This window comes from Vulpes vulpes, chromosome 7, assembly GCF_048418805.1.
Source record: "Vulpes vulpes isolate BD-2025 chromosome 7, VulVul3, whole genome shotgun sequence".
Lineage (NCBI taxonomy): Eukaryota > Metazoa > Chordata > Mammalia > Carnivora > Canidae > Vulpes > Vulpes vulpes.
The window spans coordinates 57,619,415-57,639,076 of NC_132786.1; the positions used below are offsets into that span (position 1 = coordinate 57,619,415).

The window sequence follows — 19,662 nt, forward strand, 5'->3', positions numbered from 1 at the left end:
TCCCACAAAAAGCTGGGTCTACTTGAACAGGCAATATGTACTCCTTCACCTGGCAGCCCTGCTTCCGAAGGGATGAAACTATTTAAATGCGGCACATACTACGTAGGTAAATGGAAGGTTTTGTTTCAAGAGCAGCAAACATAGGAAATTAGATTTTAAAGCCAAAACCATACTCCTAGATATAAGATTAAATCATATACTCATAAGATAATAAGACCTACTCTCCTAGGTCCCCAATAGCACATTACTTCATAGTTGAATCTTGTCTACTTGTGACAGGAATTGCTATAGATAAGCATGTGAAAAGTTGGCTAAAAATCCACACATTCTGTGGAGTGACAAGTGTTTTAGAGAAAGCTATGGAAGCTCCTTTTAGTACAAATTCATAAATAACAGGAAACAGTTGTCCTCTGTTTCACCTGATCTCGGTGCACTTAGGCTGGAAATCACAGGAATATATGAGATGGCTTCCATGGTCCCATCTAGTTTTATGGGTCTGTGTTAAGATATATTAGAATTCTAGGATTATGTCCCAAAAAGGAAAGAAAGAAATCAATACTCACTAGTGGGAATTATTTTCCTGGGAATATAAATTGGGAATACAAGGTCTTTAAATTTTTTGCTTTATCTTATTTTAATATTACATCTATTTAACACAATTCTTCTTTCTTATATCTTGTATTAATCTATATATTAAATAATAGAATATATTACCATGATCCTTCAATGTAAGCACAGTCTCCAATTTTATTGTAATATTAGGAGGATAAACTAATAATTTAGAACTTACAAACTCTTTTTTTTCTTTTTTTTTTTTTACAAACTTTCTTCATCTCCTACCTCTAAGAGTTAATTTTTCTTTGCCTAGTAAACTAATAATTTCTTCATTTTGACATAGCTCTTCCTTTTATTTACTACAATTAAACTGTTTTAATTTTGTTTATATTTTTATAATTAACCAATCAGGCTTAATTATCTTTGTTTAATCTAGCAATTTCCTCCTTCCTAGGAGAGATTATCACCTTCATTCCACTTTGAATTAGGCTTCTCATTCTTACTTTCAAGACTTAGCCAGATTGTTCCCCAACATTTCTGACGTGGAGTTGTCAAATTCCATGAAATACGAGATGATGTGTATATTTTCATGTGTCTCATAACCACAGAGACCCCGTTGACAACATTCTGGATGTCCTCTCCATGCCATAGTACTTCGGTATGAAGTAAAAGAAACTGTGTCTTAGTAGATGCTATTGCAAATCAACTCATTGTATTTGAGTGATGCAAGGTAGGGTTAGTTTTTTTTGTTGTTGTTGTTGTTTTGTTTTTTTCCAAATGCTTTCTAGTTAGAAAACCGAAGTTTTTTTCCAAATGCTTTCTACTCATAACCGAAGTTATGACTTCACAAGGATGCTGGAAGCTAAACGGCAGCTACAATAGTTTAAGATTATTCCCTTTTTGATTTCCTTGAGACGCCAGTAAAATTTACAAATCAGCTTCTTCATGTTTTATACCGAAGACTTTATCAACTCCACCGTCACATCGAAGGGACCTATTTATTACCCCCTTCTCTATACCTACTTCCTGTATCATTCTTGCTGTTAAATGTCCTGGTTACAGTCTCTAAAATATCAGAGGAGTAGTCTATTTTTAAAGCTAGCACTATACTTTGAGACTGACCGTGAGGCTAATAGGAGTTGAAAGGTGTTTTCAGCTGTAGTGTCAAACAGTACATCGATTTTAGGAAATCACTCCAAGAGCCCCCCTTGGAACTAATGCCCCCAAGGACACTTCAAGAGGCAGCAGCTCTGTTCTGTTAAGGTTGATACTTTCCACATTCCATCTTGGGCTCTAAAGGAAGTTCACTAGTGTTACCTACAAATGGAAAGGGCCCATCCTAAGTACCTGTTTTATGAGCAGTATCAAGGCACTGAAAAAATAAGATATGAGAAGGCAAGGTGTATTTTTTTCCATCTGTGAGTAGCTTATTCTAATGGAAGAGGCAGATCTTGAGTTGACCCCACGAATGAGCAGAGACAGGGATTGGGGATGCTCACAGAATATTAAGAAACAGGGGCACCCGAGTAGCTCAGTGGTTGAGCATCTGCCTTCGGCTCAGGTCATGACCCCAGGGTCCTAGGATTGAGTCCCACATCAGGCTCCCTGCATGGAGCCTGCTTCTCCCTCTGCCTGTGTCTCTGCCTCTCTCTGTGTGTCTCTCATGAATGAATAAATAAATAAATCTTTAAAAAAATATTAAGAAACAATGGATTTTACTGGAGCGAAGATTCACGCAGCACAAAAAAATGATGATAAATTGGGCACAGATACAAAAGAATTCGAATGGAAGGTTCATGCAGCACAAAAAATGATGATAAATTGGGCACAGATACAAAAGAATTCGAATGGCAGGTTAAGCAATCAGAGCACAACTTCGAAAGACTTACGAGAGTTTTTGGTGTGAGTGAAAGTGGGAAAATGGGAAAAGACATGTATAAAACCTTAATGTAAAGTACATGTACATATAGTAGTGATGTTAGGAGTCTGACCGCGGGACAAGCTTAAAGCAGGGATACCACTTAGGCTCCTGCCATGGGGGGATGAGGAGCCAGGCTCCCCTGGTGGTGGGGGTGGGGGTGTGGACAGAAAAGAAAGAATGATATACGAATAAGTAAAAAGAAGAGAGGCTCCTGGGTGGCTCAGTCTGTTAAGCATGTGCCTTTAGCTCAGGCTGTGATCTCGGGGTCCTGGGAGGGAGCCCTGCCTAGAGGAGCATCGGCTCCTCCCTCTCCCTCTGCTCCTCCACCTGCTGCTCATGCCCTCTCTCTCTCTCTCTCTCTCTCTTTCTCTCTCTTTCAAATAAATAAAATCCTTTGAACAATAAAATAAAAAGGAGAAAAGAATAAATCTGATGATAGCTCTAAATGGCATTGACAGAGAGAGCAGATGTGACTTTAGGGGAGCTGCTTGCCTCCCAGAATTGGATACGGACACACCTAAAGGAAAAATATGTCAATCTGCAGAGGGCTTGATTAGCGGTGTGGGCACAGGGGAGGCTGAGGGCCCAGCCAGGGGCTACAGGGCCTGGCCTCTCAGTGCTTGGTGAGGCTGCGGGGTCATCTTCCCCTCCCTCCCTCCCTCCCCCCGCCCCGTGGAAGGTCGGGGTAAATCAGAAAGGAACAGAACTAGAATCTGCACCCTCCTCTTACGTTTGATTTAGTTCTGCATTCCTTTTGTTTCACCAAGTAACCTTCTGATTAGGGTTTGGCGCTTCCTGTAGATCTGTCCCCAAAAAAAGAATGAGCTGGCTTGTTCCCAGGAGTCTGTGACTCCCTGTGACATTTACTCTCCTTCTTGTAAATTAATAGGTTTGCATCCCCCTATCACTCTTTGGTGGTGTTTCGTGTTCTTTGAGCAGTAAGTCCACCTCTGACGTGTGAATTTGCTCCAGCTTTAGCTGATAGATCAGGTTTCTGAGCCTGCAAGGCCACAGACCAGATTTTACACTGTGGAAAATTCATCAAAGTAATGTCTCTCTGTGAGGCCGTTTGAAAAACAATCCTCGTGACATCCAGACTCTTCAGGCACTCCCCTCACGGCTGAGACTTTATATAGAATACAGAGTACATGGATAAATAATCACCTGACACTATCTGTTTTTGCGACTTCATAGATTTGGTTTTTTAAGCACACAACTTTTTTTTTTTGGTGACCTGTCTTATTGTTGACACTTGAAAATAGGCTGTGGTGTAAACTTGCCATCACAAGTCAAATGGCAAAAGTGCTGGCTGTGTTTTGGAGAATGGTGTCAGTGGGATGGGAAAAGCAGCTAGAATTTTATATGATGCAATATCATGTTTTTCTCCATCGAAAAGTCTACCTCAGGTTTAAGAGCAGCTTGAGGAATTTAATGTCACATCAGATGTCAACAACATCCGTGGCAGTGACACTCGTTTTGCCCGTAACGGAAGAGCGACTCGTTTCCTGCAGGGCTTGGTGCCGTGTGCTGATTGTGTATGAGATTAGTTATGTGAAGAACGTGGCTCAGAATCTCAGCTGGGAAAAATTTCAAGAGGCAAATCTGTAGGGTGACTTTCTTTTTTCCTGGTGTTCATTATATAAAGGTATAAAAATACCGTGAAGATGTGAGAGCTTTGGACACGTTTTCTATACTTAGGTGGAGCTCTCTGTAATAATAACGTGAGCCAGAAAACCTGTTCTCGTCTGACAAAGGACAGGACAGTATCGTTGAAAGTGTTACCCCCCAAAAAAAACGTTAAGCTATTTTCATTTTTGCCCAAGTTCTACTATTTTTTGGAAATGTCAGAGCTACTACTTTTTTTTGGAAGAGACCATTATACTACTGTGCATTAAAAATGGAATCTGGGAAGAAGGTTCCAAGTTCACGAAAGACAGTCATATTTTTAATGTGTTAATATCTCTCTTCTTCCTCTGTATTTGGAGAAATGAATGGATTTGGGGGAATTAAAGAACTTGGCGTACGGATAACAGCTTGCGAGGGGTCCGTTTTCCCGGGAATAGTCTTCTCATGCCTTTGGTCTCTCTCTCTCTGTCCTTATGTCATTCAATTATTTACTCCTTTCTTACTTACAGTGTTGACTTGTGTGTGTTCCATGTCACAGGCACTGGGCTGGGCATTACACACACAAACACACAAACCAACCAGTCTCTCTCCTAAAGGTATCATCTAGGGGGATACAGATAGATAACTGAGTAGTTTTAAAAGGTGGGAAGTGCTATTTTATAAGGCTAAAGAAGATGCTATGGAGCACAGAGGTGAGAGAACATGGACCGAAATAGGCCTGCCTGGGACATGTCAGTTAAATGGAAGTTTGCTGGCAGCCTGCATATTCTCTCCCACAGTCGTGCACGTATCCTTACAACACACACAAAACCTTGCCGATGCCCCACTTTCACTCCTGCATTCCTTTTTCACCTCAATTACTACAAGTTATTATTACTTCTGACTCACGTTCCCCCTGCCTAAATTTTTACCTACAAGCTCAGAGTTTTATTAGTAAAAGAACGCATTTTTAGGAAAGAATAAAATAGGCTTATTCTTTATCCACTAAGGTTTTTGAAAAATAACAGGCATTTCAGTTAAAAAAAAATATCTCAGAAATGAATTCTGTATATGTTGATTGGAGGCATTCTTAGAATTAGTTCTATAGTTTTTACAGAATAAGAACAGTTAAAGAGTGAAAACTAGGTCTGGACCTTCCGCTTTCCAATTTACTAGCTCTTGTAGAAGGTGGTAAATTATTGAAATAAGATTTTCCTTGTTCATTGACGTAACTGATACAGTTTTGAATGTAATTCAGTTTGGTACTTGGAGCATTTGGACACCCCCTTCTATTTCTGATTCAATGTTACGTGCCACCTGTGCATAGAGGAATACTTATGTGTGTATATACGTGGGTATACCTGTGGAGAGATTTGCATACCTGGCACATGTCCTGCTTGACTTGCCTTTGGAGCAAAAGGACACTTGGTTAAGTGGAGCCAAACTGCACAAATAAAACAGCCAAACAACAAGCAGGCAGGAACTCCTAAGGTGCTAAATGAAAACAGTTAAGTTCTGTAATGACTGGTTTCTAAGGAAGTCCATTGAGAGTATCAGGCCCTTCATCTAGAAGGTGGGGCCTAAGATAACATTTCAGAAGCAGAACGGATCTCGTTAAGTAAGAGTAGAGATGAACCCAAGCTGAATAAAAATGCAAAGAAGAAGCTTGGAACATGGAACTAAAGAAACCTGGCTCATCTGGGGGCAAAGATTGATGTATAAGTATTAGCTAAGGATTCCTAGTTGGGTGATTGGTGCCGATGTGAAAAATAAATACACATCTTCTCAGTCACACAGCCAAAAGTAAATGGCCTTATTAAGAGCTTTCTGCTGCTTTTATTTAGATCCGGGCTACAAAAAAAAAAAAAAAAAAAAAAAAGCCATTACCTAATGATGGAAATAATTACCACCAGAAGTATTTTATAGAATCCTTGGGGTAGCGAGTCACTATTTTGTTACCCATGAAATACGCGTATTTCACAAACTCCATCTGGGAGAAGACAAATTACTTCCCGGACGTGGAATCAGCAGCGCACATCCTCAGAGAGCCCCTACGGCGGTTCCGTGGATTCCTGCAATAATTTTAGCACATTCAGCTCATCTTCCAACCTGGGGAGAAGAGAGGAAAGTTTGTCCCCAGGGACAGAGGAACCGTGTCATTGCAAGCAGGTGGAGTATTTGGAACGCCTCTTGCTTTGAAACCACCCTCAAATAGTTTTAGAAAAAGAAAGGAAGCAAGAAGAGTTTGCTTACAGACTGTTGTGTAGACCGTTTGGCATTTCTTCTCTGCCAGCTGCGCGAAGAACAAATCATTCATTCTTTCCAGCCTTCCCTCCGCAGGGCCACAAAGGAGACCATTGGCTTTTTAGACCGCAAATGCCCAAAGGATATCAGGGCAGGGAAGGAGAGTCTCATCAATTGTTAAATTGTTAACACTACCAGGTGGTCTGTGATTAAACAACTCTACTCTGTGAAATTTCAGTTTGGGGCAGAGCATATATTAGAAGGAATTTTTTAAAGATTATTTTATTTATTCATGAGAGATACAGAGGGAGGGGTAGAGACACAGGCAGAGGGAGAAGCAGGCTCCCTTAAGGGGAGCCCGATGTGGGACTCGATCCCGGGACCCAGGGATCACACTCAGAGCCAAAGCCAGATGCTCAACCCCTGAGCTGCCCAGGCATCCCTAGAATGATTTTTTTTCTTATAATTTTTTTCTATATCTTATAATTCTCTACTGGTTATCATGGGACAGGTTTTTTAAGAATCTGCCCTCTATATATCTATATAGATTTAGGAGTTTTCTAGAAGAGCCTGTGGGATTGAGAGGCGAGGGCGGCCTGCCGGGACAAGGTTCCTACAGACGCCTTTCCTCTTTCTAGTCAGGACAGCTCTACGGTTGTGAAGTGTCAGAAGTCGGACTCTCAGAGGAACTTTCTTTAAAGGAAAGGACAAAATGATGTTCAGACACAAATGCCCTCAATTGAATTAAAATATGATGTAAGTTACATGCGTCTTTCCAGAACCTACCCACCTTACAAAATGAGTCACAATGGAATAGCCTTTCAACATTCTTTCCTAGGGATTAGGACAACAGTAAACATTCTGGACCCGTCAGGAATGTGTGCAACTTTGAGAAATGGAGGGAAGCCAGCCTGTCTCCATGAGGGCAGCTAAAATTTCCATGCCACCATTACCTACTGAGCAAAATAGAAACATTCAGAAATACATATACTCTTTCCAGAAGGCTTAGGGTCTTAAACTATGGACAGAGGACAAACAAACTGAAATGTGATACCGGGATGCCATTCATGTTCTTAAATAGTAACACTGGTTCATCTCAGTCACCAAGCACGGGGCTTGATTTAAATGGAAATGTCCAGTGACACAATGAGAGGTACGGCCCACCCGTGGAAATCAGCTCCTGGGCCCTCGTAAGGCCGCAGAGTTCCTCCTGAGTTGGTTGAGTCAGGTAGGCTGACGGAGCAAGCAGCTATTCTCCTTTTGTTTTTGTTTTTTTTAAGATTTTATTTATTTATTCATGAGAGACGCAGAGACCCAGGCAGAGGGAGGAGCAGGCTCCATGCGGGGAGCCCAATGCAGGCCTCGATCCCGGGACCCCAGGATCAGGCCCTGGGCTGAAGGTGGCGCTAAACCGCTGCGCCACCCGGGTGTCCCAGCAGCTATTGTCCTAAACAGGCCTCAACACGACACAGCAGCAGGCAATAAAGAGCACGGAAGTCGTGACTCTGGGGGACCCAACCCTTCCGTGACGAGCAGACACATCTTTGATTAATCACCGGGGAGATTTATGAGCTCCTTCTGTTTTCCAAACTACCTCACTCCCCAGGGAAACGATGAGCCCCATCATCCATCAAGCGGGCAAGCAGTAGGTGATGCTTACCAGGAGTGGATGCACCTAAGGAATTTCTGAATTTGGAAGCTTTGTGTCTGACTTCCCTCTCGGGCCGTGACCCAGAATGCGGAATTAGGCACAGGAAGAGGGCTAGTGTCTTCAGAGCTGGAACAGGGCACCGCTGATCTATTGAGTGCGGAAGGAATGAATGTGTCTTCGCTTTTACTTCTCCAAGAAGTGGAAGAAAGGAAGCTTAACCAGAAATGTGAACGTTGCTCTCTCCACTCCCCATCGTGATGACAAAATTGCTCACCCAGTACAATTGAGTTCAATGGTCAAGGTTTACGGCTACATAACCAGTAGGCAAAGCAACAAAAAAGAGTGATTTGGGTTGGAGAGATGGTTTCCTACATAGTGCATATGAAGTCCTGAAATGACACTTGTACACCTAATTGGCATGCCCATCCAAGAATGTGGAAGAAAGAGGAATCTCTTTAAGAAAGCTCAATCTTTAGGGCCCACTGGGGGTGGGAATATTTTTTAAAAGAATTTCATTTATGATAGTTGTTAGATTCAGTGACAGAGATTTTAATAATCACTTAAGGGTTCATTTTAAGCAGCACACACAAATGACCACACACCTGGTCTTGCAGCATTGCAACAAATATTTCGATTATTTTTTTTAAAAAATTAGATTTTGGAAAGACAAAGGATTTAGCCAGAAGGGGGAAAAATAAGTTTGTAATTAACCTCAGACTCAAAGAGGCAAACGTGATTCTTGCCAAATACTTGGATACCGAATTGTAACAAGACGGTATTAAAAAAAAAAAAAAAAAACTGCCCTTATTCTGGAGAAGGCAATCACAATTTACGAAGCAAAAAGTCACTTGGACTTTGAAATAACTGCCAGCGGCATGTAAGAAAAACAAAGCCTTGGATACTGAAGGACCAGCAGATACTTATGGAATGAACAGGACACCTTAAATTAGGGGGAAATTGAGTTTAAAAATCATGTTGAAGTTAACAGTGATTTAGCCGTACATAAATTATTCTGTCCTGTTTCTAGCACCTTCCAGCTGCGAGATCTTAGGAAAAATCAGTTAAAGTCTGCAGCTTCAGTTTCTTCATTAGTAAAACAGAGATAATGATATTTATTTCAGAGGGTTATTGTAAATTTTCTGTGACATGTACTTTAACTCCGTGAGCCATCTGCCCTGGTGTCTTGGAATATAGTTACTCCATCAAAGTGAGCCCTTCTATTATATTTCCCAATTCTTCCAAAACAGTGCAAGACGGCTCACAATTTAGTAGCTCAGAGAAACATCAATAAACACGGAGGGTGGAATGAGAATAAATTGTGTTCACTCAACAGTTGCCACAGCCCAGGATAATGCTAGAAACTTTGTACCAAGCAACTAAGCGTCCGGCCCAGCCTCACGGTATGGCCTCGAGTAGATGGTTTCCGACCTAACGTGCTTGGCTTTCTTTAGGTGTTTATTTAAGAAGAACCCCCTGATGTTATGCTATATGTTGGCAAATTGAACTCCAATTAAAAAAAAAATTTAAAAAAAAAAGAAGAAGAACCCCCTAACGTTCTGAAAGGTTAAGTCTTCCTGAGCCATCACTTAGGCAGAGGGTTTGGTTGGTGTGTGGCGAGGACCTGGACGGAAGGATAGGGTGGAAAGGCTCCCTCGGAGCTGGCAGGTTTTAAAATAGATTAAATTAAATCCAGAGGTCATAGACATTTCTTCCACCAAGGAACTCTTCTGGGCAGAAATCCTTTGGATAGGAACGTTTTCCTGGGCAAGACTGGTCAAATACCCGGTCAGGCTATCCTATGGGAATGTGTGTTTTTTTCTGGAAAAGCACTACCTTTCCAGAAAGCACAGTGGCACATCACCCACCACATGGCAGCAAGCTCTGTGTGCTCCTCCCTGGTGAGTGCTCTAGGAAGAGCTGAAGCCACCTCACCTCCAAAATACCAAAGCCCCTGATCTTAACTTCCTCTGCCAAACCTTCTTGCCCTTTTATTTTCTTTCCTCTTAATCCCTGGCAGCTGAAAAGGGAAGACAAAACACAGTAATGACAACAGCAGCAGTGAAGGGCTGAGTCAGCTTGGGCAGGGATTTGGCTTTTTTCCTTTATTTTCTCTGCTTCTCCCTGCCAGCTGGACTCTCCAGGAAGCAAGCAAAACACAATTTCTCACTGGACGTATCTTACAAAAAGGGTTTTTTGTTTTTTTGTTTTTTTTCTGATGAGACAGGAGAAAAATAACTGGTAAAAAAAAAATAAAAACCAAGCAGGTTATATCTGGAAATAAGGATGCAGGATTATTTCATAGCCTCATTAAATAAACTCGAAGCCTATCAATATTTACAAATGGTCTGGGGCCCTGTGCACAGGTTTGCAAAATATACTTCCAAGAGCTTCCAGGAACACTTACCTCTTTACGAGGCCTCTGCAGAAATTATCTGAGGGTGGCTCTGCCTCTATTTGGAAAATAATACATCACAAATAATGATTTTGTCTTCCTTCTTCAATAGGAGACCATTAAACTGCCTACGTTACAATCAGGAAACAAAGCGATGATTCAAGCCAAAGGAATCTTTTTTTTTTTTTTTAAGATTTTATTTATTTATTCATGACAGACAGAGAGAGAGAGAGAGAGAGAGAGGCAGAGACACAGGCAGAGGGAGAAGCAGGCTCCATGCAGGGAGCCCAACGCGGGACTCGATCCTGGGTCTCCAGGATCCAGCCCTGGGCTAAAGGTGGTGCTAAACCGCTGAGCCACCCAGGCTGCCTAAGCCAAAGGAATCTTAAGGCCGTTGGTTGCAAGGTCTGAGGCAGGAATACGATAATGGACAAAGAACTTTCTAGAAATGGGAAGTCCAATGGCGACTTCACTAACGGGGGAGGAGAATCTCAGCATATCACAGCAGTGAGTGGCGACGCCACATTTTCCTGAGGTGACTCAGCCTAGCCTCGTCTGTCATAGGCCAGTGAGTAACAGTGAAGTTGATCCCACACGAGGCATTTGTTTCATCAGATGACAGGAACCGTTGTCACATCAGAATTGTAATATTCTAGCCGAAATACTATTGTTCCCAAAGGCTGCATCGTAGGTGCTTTTATTTTTATTTTTATTTCTTTCCTAGGTGCTTTTAAAGCTATGTTTAAAACTGGGTAAAATAGGGATCCCTGGGTGGCTCAGCGGTTTAGGGCCTGCCTTTGGCCCAGGGCGTGATCCTGGAGTCCCGGGATCAAGTCCCAGGTCAGGCTCCCTGCATGGGGCCTGCTTCTCCCTCTGCCTGTGTCTCTGCCTCTCTCTCTGTGTCTCTTGTGAATAAAGAAATAAAATCTTAAAAAAAAAAAACAACTGTGTAAAATACCTATCAAATACACATATACCAGAGTACATGCACAGCCATGCTTAAAAGTTGTGTACAGGGATCCCTGGGTGGCGCAGCGGTTTGGCGCCTGCCTTTGGCCCAGGGCGCGATCCTGGAGACCCGGGATCGAATCCCACGTCGGGCTCCCGGTGCATGGAGCCTGCTTCTCCTTCTGCCTGTGTCTCTGCCTCTCTCTCTCTCTCTGTGCGACTATCATAAATAAATAAAAAATTAAAAAAAAAAAAGTTGTGTACAAAACAGCTTTTAGTAAATTACTGGATTTTGGTCTTCTCACATAAACTTGTCACTTCGGAAATAAACAATCTATTTATTTTGTAAATATAATTTTTTCATGTACTGCCTTTTCTTAAATCGAGATGTTTTCCTGGTAAATATTATGTGGTTAATATCGTAGGGGGAAGATGAGAAATGAAAAAAGTGAATTCTTTGTTCTCCAAACTCCCTGCATTGGGCTTAATAGGGGTGGTTAGCATGTCTCTTGATCTTTTCTTTTGCCAGCTTTGACTCTACATGACCTACCTCACGCTTTCCGATGACAATATGTCATATTTTTCTTGTAATTCATAAAGTCTTTCCATACATCCCGTCCCTTTCCATCCTCATAATTGTCCTCCACAAAGTCGATGGTATTAATGCCTCTTTTACACAGAAGAAAACAGTGTAAAATGCAGGGGACCTTGCTCAAGGTTATTGATTTAGTTAGAGAAAAGACAAAACATGAGGCTTGGTATTTTTCTTTTTAAGTCTTGGTATTTTATTTTTTATTTATTTATTCATGAGAGACACAGAGAGAGAGAAGCAGAGACACAAGCAGAGGGAGAAGCAGGCTCCACACAGGGAGCCTGACTTGGGACGCGATCCTGGGCCTCCAAGATCACGCCGTGGGCCGAAGGCAGGCGCCAAACCCCTGAGCCACCCAGGGATCCCGAGTCTTGGTATTTTATTTTATTTTTTGTTTTTGTTTTTAAAGATTTTATTTATTTATTCATGAGAGACACAGAGAGAGAGAGGGAGAGAGGCAGAGACACAGGCAGAGGGAGAAGCAGGCTCTATGAAGGGAGCCCGATGTGGGACTCGATCCCGGGTCTCCAGGATCACACCCCATAACGCAACGCTAAACCACTGCCCCACCGGGGCTGCCCCCGAGTCTTGGTATTTTAATGTGGCTTCTGACATCACTCATCTTCACCATTTGCAGGGCTTTGAGGTTTTTTTGGTTTATATTATGAAGCAAGCAGTGCCCTTTTTCCAGAGCGAGCTCAGTAGTGGGTTGCAGTCCATCTTTGGGGGTCTGTGCGATCACCCCAGCCAGACACAGAATCGCTTAGTGGTTTCCGGGCTGCTCTACCCGCATCCACCTGCTACCCCACACAAATTCGATGTTGACTACACCACCAGGTCCAATCGTTACCAGACTGTAAGCCTCTTGAAGACAGCAACTCCTGTCATCCTCAGAGCCTGGAAAGTGCCCAGCACATGGCCAGCACTTACCAAATAATCAAGGTAGGAAGGAACAAAGGAAGGAGGCAAAATGGAAAGGAAAAGGAAGGTGATTCAAGCTTCAGTCCTAGGATTGTATTACCACTGCCAACACAGTGCTTTGCCCGTTCTTCTCATGCCTCGCCGGGCGGTGTGGACTCTGACATACATTGAGTAGATGTCCATGGAGAGACTCAGGGAGTTAATTGTCAAAGAAAAATGAAGACACAAAATCAATGCCATCCAGAAGTTAAATCTATAATAATGCCCTTCCCTCCTCCTCCTTCTTCATCAGACTTACTGTCCCTTTTTCCTTGATGCCTTTGCAGCCCCTGGATTGGCACCAGCCCTCCTCTCAAGCCAAGCAAACCCGTCACCCGTCTCTTTTTAACTAGGATCAGTGAATATCTGTTAATGTCTTCAAGTATCATATTCATCTCATATAAACTCAAAGCTGGCTTGCCTTTGGGTGAGGGATGCTATTCGTTTACCTTTTGATTTCTCACTCTAAGTGAATGCTTTTTTATTCTTTTTTTTAATATTTTATTTTATGTATTTATTCATGAGAGACATAGAGAGAGAGTCAGAGACACAGGCAGAGGGAGAAGCAAGCTCCTAGCAAGGAACCCGATGTGGGACTCGATCCCGGGACCCTGGGATCATGACCTGAGCCAAAGGAAGATGCTCAACCACTGAGCCACCCAGGTGCCCTGGATACTTTTTTATTCTTAAAACGCCAAACTTTCTGAGCCAACCTTCATATACTACTAAATGTTCTTTCTTTGCTCACTTTACACTGAATGCTCGTTATGGCCCTTCCAAGTGCATATGGCATACAGAAAACACCCCAAACACCCTATACGGGAACTAGAACTGAGAGGAGATTGCTCTCTTCTTTTCTCTAAAGCAAGTCAGGAAACTGCCAAGCGTCAGATGTTGCAAGAAGGGGTCTGGCCGATATAAAAAGGGTCAATATCTGCTGTAATCAAAACCTCTGGACTTCAGCTTTTCCCTCTTGAAGCCTGTGCCCCAAGTTTTTTAGTCTCTGTCTTAGACAGTCAAGTGGTAGGAATGATGAAAATTATTATTATTTTTTAAATCTTGCTTTTGCCCATGCACACTACTGGCTTCTCCATACACCAGCAACTGAAGGATCACAGTGTGTGCGGGAAGCTGGGGGGCTGCTTTGTTTCCGTGTCCAGCATCCTCTGTAGTTAAGGTAACCCAAAGGCAAGAGACAACAGTGGCCTCCACAGTGTGGGGTGGGAGAGTTGTGCAAGGATAGGCCAACCCCAGGACTCGGGAGCCAGCCCGCCAAAGTGTGTGTGCCACCGCCTTGGCATCCCGGGCTGGGGTTGAGGCCAGGGCATCTGGGACTCCTGACTCCCTATGATTTCTGCTCTAAAACCTCCTTCCTGCAAGTGCATTTGACGTGGCAGAGACAACCATGAGTGCGCCTCTCTCTTCAGGATCAACATAAAGCCCCACACCTGCTGCCCGCGCCCCAACCTCCCATGAGCGCATGGTTCCTGGTGATAAAGCTATTTGTGGCTAGAACTATGGGCAGGAGGAGGATGGTGAGCAAAATTGTTCTTACATTAAGTCCTTGTCCGGGGCACATATCAGATTTTCTTCCCGGCAGCTGTTGTGCTCAGACCACAGAGCACGGGGTGCCGATGTCGTTCCTTGTATGGATTTGTGGACCTTGTTTGATTTTCGGGCTGGCAGTTGGTAGAGACAGAACATTGCAACCAAGTGGCTACAGAGAAGGAAGGAGGAGGAACTAGGATGGCAGACACCAATGCAGTCCTTCATTCTGTGCCAGGGACTCTTCTAAACATGCGCGATCATAAACTCACTGAATCCTTACAAAAACCTAGGGGTATGTGGGTTACATTGCTAGATCTCTTTTTTGCCTTCCTTATTTTTTTTAAAGATTTTATTTATCTAGAGAGAAAGAGTGAAAGAGAAAATGAGTGGGGGGAGGGGGAGAGGGAGAAAGAATACAAAGCAGACTCCACACCGAACGAGGAGCCCAACGTGGGGCTCGATCTCAGGACTCCAAGATCATGACGTGAGCTGAAATCAAGAGTTGGACACCCCACCGACTGAGCCACCCAGGTGCCCCTTGCCTTCCTTATTTTACTGTCCCCGGCTTAGCTTTGTCTGCCCGTGGTGTCAAGCAGCAATACCGTACTTTGGAAAGAGAACAGATAAGGGAGCAGCAGTCTTGGTTCTAGTCTTGCTGTACCGGCAACACTCAGGGGGACGTGAGGACACCACCTACCCTCTCTCAACTTCAGTTAATCTGCAAAATGAAGAAGTTAGACAAGATCAGTGGGTTTGGGACTTTTTTAAGATGTGACTTTTTCTTTTATGATCTGGAAGCCGCATTTGTAAAGCTGATCGAGTGGAGGCTGCACTGCTTGAAGGCAGAGCCCCGCGCTTTGCAGGCTCACTCCAGAGCATCTCTGCTGACCTCACAGGGCTCTTTGAAACCCCTCGTAGATCACTGAGGTACACGGCATCCAAGTCCACTCCTAGCTCTGAAACACTATGATTCTTTCATGTCGCTTTGACTATGGGTCAAACATTTTTGACCAGAGAAGCTTTTAGCACAGACAACCTGAGTTCCTTTTTGTGAATTTATCACACCCATGACCTCGCCTGCCCTATTCCAGAGCATGCACTTCTCAGAACTGTCACAAGTCCCCAAATAACAGATAATGACAATCATTTTAGAACAGCCCCTGTGGTCTTGCAGACACACTTCCACTCGTTCACTTCAGAGGTCACCCAAGGTCACGTGAGGCACCCAGTTGGCAACTGTCCTCTGCAGCCCTACTGGATTAGGGCTCTGTCGAATGTTTTCTCTTCCTCTCCACTGTGCACACTTTTGGTACGAAGAGGAAGCCCAGTCATCTCTAAAATAAATACATTTTTATTTTAAAAATAGTCAAAGTTATCAATCTTTTCTACTTTGGTTAATACTCTGTGTAATTTATTTTAAAAATTCCTGTTGTACTTCAAGACGATCAGTGTTTTTCTGTATTCTCTTAAAGCTTTCCTTTCAAATTATCCACTTGCAATTGAGTTTTTTGAATGATATAAGCCCATGTTTTGTTTTTTTTCCTAAGTGGGTAGTCAGTTATATTTAGCTCATTTAATGGAAACTCAGTCATATATTCCACAAGCCATAGTCACTGAGGCACCCCCTCTGCATAAGTATAGTATCTGTTCATACAAAGGTCTGTTTATGGGCTGTCTTACTGGGTACGTCTCTCTAGACTTAAACTACACTATGTTGGCTTCAATAGCTTTCAAATATCTTGATACCTGGTAGGGCAGGCCCTCCCACTTTGTTTGTTCTGTTTTCTCAGTGGCTTTGGCTGTGCTTGGTAAATGTGAAATTCCAAATTTTAGAAGCAACTTCTATAGTTCACAAAACACCTGTTGGATCTTTTTGTTGTAACTCGTTTAACCTAGCAATCATTTATTAAAGGGATAGCTCACATCTTTGCATCACTTGCCTTCCAGTAAATAAACATGATGTATTTCTCCATAATGTGTCTCGTAAGGTTTTATTGTCATCCGAGAAAGTCTTCCACATTTTTGTTGAATTCATTCCTCGATATTAAATTGTTTTATGCTATCATAAAAAGTATCTGGTTAAATTGTTTCATTTTCTCTGTGTTGTAGGCATGGAGAAATACAATTAATTTTCATATATTAATTTTGGGACACCTGGGTAGCTCAGTGGTTGAGCCTCTGTCTTTGGCTCAGGTCATGATCCCACAGTCCTGGGATCAAGTCCTGCATCAGGCTCCCCATAGGGAGCCTGCCTCTCCCTCTGCCTATGTCTGCCTCTCTCTCTCCCTGTCTCTTATGAATAAATAAATAAAATATTTTAAAAATACACATACTAATTTTATACCCAACAAACTTGCCAAACTCTCATTAATTCTAATAAGAATCTGTAGGTTCTATGGAGTTTTTTTAAGGTAGAAAATCATATTATTTGTGAATAATGCTAGTTTTGTTTCTTCTTTTCCAATTGTTATACCATTATGTATTTCTTCTTCCTCAGTTATTTTATGGATTAAAACCTTCAGTACAATGTTCAATGGAGTGGTGATAATTAGTGTCCATTTTTGATTTTTCAATTCATAAGGGAAAGGTGTCAACATTTTGCCATTAAGTATAATGTTTTCTAAAGGTTTTTGTTTCTTTGGTTTTGTAGGTAACTTTTTTAAGGAAGTTCCTTATTATTCTTGTTGTGTTAGCTGAGTTTTTTTTTTGTTTTGTTTTTAATAATTCCGGCGCTTTTAATTGGGCAGTCATCTGGGTTTCTATTTATTGAAGGAACACTTATTTCTGAAAATGCATTTTTTTCTTTTTAGCATTCCTCATATCATCAATGATTTGGTTCATATATTAGCCTAATTATCTGGAGGACAATCCACAGTGCCAAAACTCACTTCATCAGCAGTACACTACGGTATGGGTTGCCTACACCTGCATTCTGTGGTTGTGTCTGGTGCTATGACACTAATCTAAACTATCTGATCTCTCAAACAGTCCATTCCTTACCTTTTGGACACATTCCTGATAGATGGTCTGGAAAGTTCTTTTTTATGATGAGATTTTTTTCAGCTTTTAAAAATCTTGTCTCAGAAAAATCTTGATTTAGCAATATCGTTATTCCTTTCTCCTGTTATATCCTGGCCCACCAATTATCTTCATAGTGTCTGTAAAATATTTAAATAACTGTTATTAATTGTATGCCAAGGTTGACTTTGGGATTTTTCTGTGTTTTATTATGTTTCCATGGTTTCTGTTAATATGCCTCATCCTTTTCTGGTAAGAAACTAAGGAATGATTAAGGTAATCTGGAAACTCTTGAAAAGCCAGGTTCAGAGCACACCTTATACGGAGGGTGGTGGCTGAAGTGAGGCATGGGTTGTTTTAACTGCAGTGATTATTCAGTTTGGCTATTTTCACATGGTAACAAGATAAGATGGAGTTGTAGCAGAGCTGGCCATTTTTAGAGAAGGATTTTTTCTCTGCACCGGATGTGAGGTCTTGTTTCTAAAGAGAGGTTCCAGATTTAAATGTTATAGAGTACTTGAGAGTCATAATTGGAAGATAATATGTAGCAATTTTTGTATTTTGTGCTATAGATGTAAGTAGCTATGGATGTAAATGTGGTTTACACGTGAGGCCCCATATGACAATGAATTTGTGCTTCGGTGTATGGGACATGTGCCACTCCAAATTTACACTTTATTTACCAAAAGCAACAGTGGGCCGGGTTTGGCCCACAAAACTTCATTTGCTGCCTCTCATATGGAGCATATCCACTACCCTCAGGAACACTGATGTAGAAAGCATTAACAAAATGTAATTAGAAGAAAACTCTGATGTTTGGAAATTAAGAAAATATCTTTAAGTAACTCAAGGATCTAGAGATCAAAATTATAAAAAGAACAACACAGTCAGCTTTCGCAACGTTGGACGTGGTGATAGACACACGCTCTTGCAGGTTTTTCTCAGAGCCCCCAGCTGTCTGGCTCTGAGGTCACAGCCCACGAACGACCCCCTCATGGAGATTTCCTTAACCTGCAATTGTAGACGGTCTGTTTGCTAGATAGCTTCCTTATTTTACAGCAGTCAGAGGGATCGAAGCTTAGCCGATACGTGACCCAACTTGAAAAAGCGGGGCAGGGATCCCTGGGTGGCGCAGCGGTTTGGCGCCTGCCTTTGGCCCAGGGCGCGATCCTGGAGACCCGGGATCGAATCCCACGTCGGGCTCCTGGTGCATGGAGCCTGCTTCTCCCTCTGCCTGTGTCTCTGCCTCTCTCTCTCTCTCTCTGTGACTATCATAAGTAAATAAAAAAAAAAAAAAAGAAAAAGCGGGGCACAAGAAAGGCAGATTGCAGGGAGCCGATCTCACCCATTGACAGAGCTGCAAAAATCTTAAGTATCAGCAAACCAAATCTAGCATGAAGAATCAGCTTTCTAAGAAGTCTATTATGACAAGGTTTCCTACTTTAAATAACATCCTGGCTCATAAGTTGAACGGAAAGATAATACCCTCTTGCCAGACACAAGCTTGTGTTTGCAGAAGCACACGATCAAACCTGCAAAAGTTACCCTGGGGTTACTCTGAGGCAAATCCCAGACATCCCACTCAATCAGTGGAGAGTGGCTTGGACAACGCCAGCATGGATGAGGCTTGGACGATGCCAGCATGGATGAGGCTTGGACGATGCCAGCACGGATGTGGATTAGATGATGCCAGGATGGATGAGGCTTGGATGATGCCAGCATGGACATGGATTGGACGATGCCAGCATGGATGCGGCTTGGACGATGCCAGCATGGATGAGGCTTGGACGATGCCAGCATGGACGTGGATTGGATGATGCCAGCATGGACATGGATTGGACAATGCCAGCATGGATGAGGCTTGGATGATGCCAGCATGGACATGGATTGGACGATGCCAGCATGGATGTGGATTGGACGATGCCAGCATGGATGTGGCTTGGACGACACCAGCATGGATGGATGTGGCTTGGACAATACCAGCATGGATGTAGAGAGAGCGGCTGGACTGTATTCCAGTAGGAGAATGTACAGGGGCTTGGTCTAGACCTCGGACTCATTGGAAATGAATGAATATGGATATAACCAAAGAAAATTGGCGTGGTGAAGTAATGGATTGGCTTCTGCACACTTGCACGCCGACATTTGAGAGCCCTGGGGTAATAACGGCAATTAGCTTTACGAAAGGGTTCTCAGCAAGGACATCAAAGGGCATCCTTGCACATTTA

At 42.6% G+C, this 19,662-nt stretch overlaps 1 protein-coding gene across 1 annotated transcript in view; it reads left to right on the plus strand.

The window, feature by feature from the left end:
* Positions 1-19,662, plus strand: part of ASB5 (ankyrin repeat and SOCS box containing 5) — a 51,000-nt gene that overhangs the window by 1,806 nt on the left and 29,532 nt on the right. The window lies entirely within an intron of this gene.